This window comes from Strix uralensis, chromosome 11, assembly GCF_047716275.1.
Source record: "Strix uralensis isolate ZFMK-TIS-50842 chromosome 11, bStrUra1, whole genome shotgun sequence".
Lineage (NCBI taxonomy): Eukaryota > Metazoa > Chordata > Aves > Strigiformes > Strigidae > Strix > Strix uralensis.
In genome coordinates this window covers 23,955,998-23,960,599 of record NC_133982.1, presented here as the reverse complement: position 1 = coordinate 23,960,599, position 4,602 = coordinate 23,955,998, and positions in this window count along the sequence as shown.

The window sequence follows — 4,602 nt, the reverse complement described above, 5'->3', positions numbered from 1 at the left end:
GCTCCAGGTGTACCTTGTTTTCCTTTGGGGGGATAGCAGAGGGGTTGAGGGAGGGAAGGACAAGGGCAGGGTTTGAGCTTTTGGTCAGAAGTTACACTTTCTAGGTACATTTTTATACTTCAAGTATTGAAACGGGGCAATAAAGATGCTCTGAAATGCAGGATCATTAAATGGTCTGTTGGTAAGCATTGGCTAAATGTCTGCTTTTAATACATAAACTAATGCCGTGCAATGAGTTACGCTTCACATGAAGGGGGGAGACCAAGTGTTAGTCTACGAATCCAGCATGAGCCATCCAGCACTGGACAGAACTGTCCTTAGGAAGACACGGTTTCTTTTCCTGTACCGGTACTTTGATTTTTTACGGTCTTTTCTGCATTTATTGCATCCTCGCTGTGGAACCGCGTTAGTTTTGCAGTCTGAACTGAACAACAGTATTACAAGCAAACCAACGTTAAAGCATTGCCTTTTCCTTGCTTTGGCGGTTGTCGGCATAACCCCCTGCCCGCAGTCCAGTCCCAGCTGAGCCGGAGCCGGGGCCCCCCCCGGCCCCGGCCCCGCTCGGCTCCGCTCGGCTCCGCGCCCCGCGCCGCCCCCTCCGCCGCCGCGCAAAGAGGGCGCCAGAGACAATCACAAGTCCCACATCCGTAGAGGTAGGAAATCTTCCAAGAGCAAGAGGGAGTTCTTCCAGAGCAATGAAACAAAACCAAAAAAAAAAAAAAAAAAAAAAAAAAAGGAAAGAAAAAAAAAAAGGAAAACAAAGAGAAGATTTTGATAAAAGACAACTTTGCTGTCATTTTTAGTTTGCCCATTAGGAAGCAGTAGTAGTTTATACGTTGCATCTGCATTTCAGACTAAGTGATTATTGTACCTAATTACGGTTGATTGCTAATATTTCCTCAATCTCTCTCTTAGTCAAGCGCTTCTTCTTCTGTATTTTTGTGTGTAGCGACGACGAGTGTAATGCGCTAGGCATTATTCTGGTTTGGTTATGAGTATCTCCTGTACTGCGTTAAGATTTCCTTAAGTTACTTTTTTTAAGCTTTGCTACTGTTCTCACTTTATGCCGTGCAATATCATCTGCTGTGTTTGCTAAGCAAAAAAAAAAAAAAAGAAAAAGAAAAAAAAAGAAAAAAAAGCAAGTGATGATGTCATCATGCTTTTCAGTGTTACAATGTTTCAGCGTTACAATGTTTCAGCGTTTATGTAGTCACAAAAATGTAGTAAATAAAAGGTTGGATTTTCCAGCACTTTAAATTTAGACAATTCTTGCCTTCTTTTGTTTCTCCGTGTGCAGCCTCAGGGCACTAGGCTGAGCTGAGAGGAAGGGGTGAGCCATGGGACAGGCAGCGTTTGGCTGCCACGGGAGAGACATCCACGGGAGGGGACGCAAAATGGTACCTCGGGCTTCACGGCACTGTGTCTTCTTCCCTGCTGAGGTCTGCAGCCCCTCGCCCCCAGCAAACCGCCCCACGCCTGCCCGCAGCCCCCCGGGCCCCCCCGTCCCCGTCCCAGCGCCCACTGTGGTGCCCAGCAGGGTGGGCTCCAGGGGAAGCGAGTGCTGGGTGTCTGAAAGGCGAGTGTGGTTCATACCAGATGCATTTCTCTAATTGAGGGAAAAAACATTAAGAAAATAAGTGAAGCAAATAGTCTGGGTTTCCTTTATATCGTCTAAGGGTATGGATGTCACCAAACTAATCCACAGAGGTGTTTCCTTTTGTGTGATGGAGTCCACCTCAGGCCTGCAGGATCAATATTTAATTGTTTAAAGGGATATTGTATTCCTTTCCTGTCACTGTTGTTAATGCCTCCATGCTCTGTAATCCCACGGGGTCTTTTCCCGGGGATCTGATCAGAGATTACCCATCACTCGGGAGTGGTGGGAGGAGAGTTCCCGGCTGTAAAAGATTCAGCAATGCATTGAACCATTTTCTCTCTATCTTCTAATGAAGTGATGAAGCGTGTGCCACAAAATTTAACAGGGTTTTGTGGCAAATCGGGTTGTGCTGCTGAGAGGAGGATTAAACCTTCATCTTTGTCCCATAAATCATGGCATCAGCTACATTTATTCTGATGGATGGTCTGGACTCTACTGACAATATTTTATCTCTGGAAGCGCCTGCAGCCTGTGCCCTGATGTGCAATTTCTTTTTACTGCTAAGCCAAGAGAGGCACGGAGCACATCCATTTGGAGGGTTCCCCTTGGGCTTGGTATCCCAAGACCATGCCAGAAACCAAAGTATCACCAGCAACCCACGTCCAGGGCAAGTGCAAAGGCAAAGGGGAGATGGGAAGCCAGAAATGTCCTCTGTCCACAGAAGGAGAGCCTGTGGGATTTGCTCTCTGCAGCATCGTACCGGCCAGGCCTGGAATAACTCGTCGCTGACTCAGGTCAGTAGCTCCATGGGATGGTGCTGGCCAGGGCTGCAGTGCAAATGAGGGCTCCAGCACACACTGCCATGTGCAGCACCCTCACCCAGAAGAGAAAAACACCTCCAAGGACAAAGCAAAATGCTTTTTCTAGAAAAAATAATCCAGAGATGCCACGGGGGTTGAAGCCCATCAGGCAGCTGTGAGGACCATCTCTGAGGTTCTCATCCCACAGGCCAGGCGGGGATGATGGGCAGATGTGGGCAAAGCCTGGAGCAGCTGCGACACGTCCCCTCACTGCAACCTCTCTCCACACCTCCTATCCTGTATTTCCCTCGCAGGTGAGTCATTTTGATCATTAATATCCCTGACCCCAGGCACTGGAGGGTGGCCCCTAGGATGTCCCCACGCAGCAGCACGCTGCTCCACATCCTTGGGCACCTCCGGCCGCCCAGCCCACGCTGCAGGGACAGACCAGCCACCAGCAGCAGGTGGGGACAGCTGGGGTGCCCAGGAGTCTGCACAACTTCCCAGTTACTTCATTACATTAGAGCTTTATATTTATACTGGAGTTAAATATAACTCTGCTGTGCACACCTTTTATCTCAGCGTGCTCAGGGGAGCCAGCTGAGCTTACCACAGGTGCCCAAAACCCAAACACCAAAATGAGTTTCACAAACTTTGTTTTCTGAGCACTAGCAGAAGCAGGAACAGAGCCAGGAAACAGAGCAGTGCAAAACAGCTCCCCAGCACAGGGGGAGAAGTTGCTTTTGCCTCTGTTCTACCTAGACCCTCCCAGGGACAAAGACAGTAGCAGCAGCAGCAGCAACTGGGTGCTGCCTTCATCCACCCTATGTGGCCTGAAGACACTCTTGGTGGCAGCACAGGCAGTGAAGGCAGCAATGGGCAGCGAAGGCAGCACAGGTGATGCAGCAGCTTCAGCCCATTAGCACGTGATTAACCCAGGCCAAGAGCACCTGCCCAAGCTGAGCCCTGCTCCCTTAGCAGAGGAGCTGTGCCTGGTAAGGGAGTCTGGTATGTTTGGGGGGAAATGGGGCTTCTTTTTGCTCAGATTTACACTCATCGGGGCTTTCTGTTTGTATGTGCAGGTAGTGGCAGTGGCTCAGGTGCCCTGTGTGGGATGGGGCAGTGCTGCTGTCAATGTTATAAATTAACAATAAGTGCTAAAAGCCTGAAGTAGGGGCATGGGGGAGAGCTAATGAGGTAGGGGACAAAGGTGGAGGGATGTGCTGCCTGTAGGGCTGGGACCTGCAGCCAGGGCCCATCTCTATGGCAGGAGAAGGGAGGTCCCCGGCAGGTATGGAGGGGTGGCTGTGCTGGGGCTGCCTGGAGACTGGGGCAGCTCCAGGACAAGCCCTGAGCAATTTGCTGTCCATGAGGGCACTATGAGTGGGCACTATGAGCACTGCTAGGGAGAGAGGAGGCTGTGATGTGCCCAGCCCCTGTGCTGGGGCAGCTGGGTCATTATTCTCCCTGGGAGACAATCACTGCTTGGATGGGGACAGCAGTATCACACCCACGCATCTGGGAGCCAGAGTGCTGTTATTTATGTACAGGAAAAAGCCCTTTGTAAAAAATGGTCTATTCAGCCAGCAAAATAATTTCCTGCCTGAGGGTGGTGTCCAGATTTTGATTCTCGGTTATGCTTTTGGTACTAATTATCACTTAAGGTTAAAGATGATTGGGAGAGAAAAATTAATCTTTGTTATCAGCTTCATTAGGAAGAACTACTGCAGTGCAAAATATAAACATTTCATGTGAGTGAAATCCACAGTGACTGCTAATACATAAACCATACGCAGCTCAGGATCTCAACTGAAAACCATTGGCAGTGGGGAAAGTACTGAGGAGTGCTGTCACTGTACTGCCCTGCATGCTCTGCCCTGGGCACCCACTGCTGTCCTCTCTGGTCACACAGATGGGCCTCAGGTCTGACCGAGGGTGGCCACTCTTTTGTTCTGGTATCCTTATGAACAAAATACAATGCAAAACTTAGCAACTGTGCCCCCATCTGTGCCTTGCTTAGCCAAGGTCTGTCTGCACAGGCAGTCAGGGCTGCTTGAAAGACCTGTTGTGATGTATATGAAAGGGTTAACAAGTCCTTCCCCTGGTAAGGTTGAAAAGGTTTTTAGATGTTTGAAAGTGGAAGCAGGATATAAGCTGATAGCCAGTGGCCAGGCTACATCACTTTGTGACCATGGTCAAAGCGTT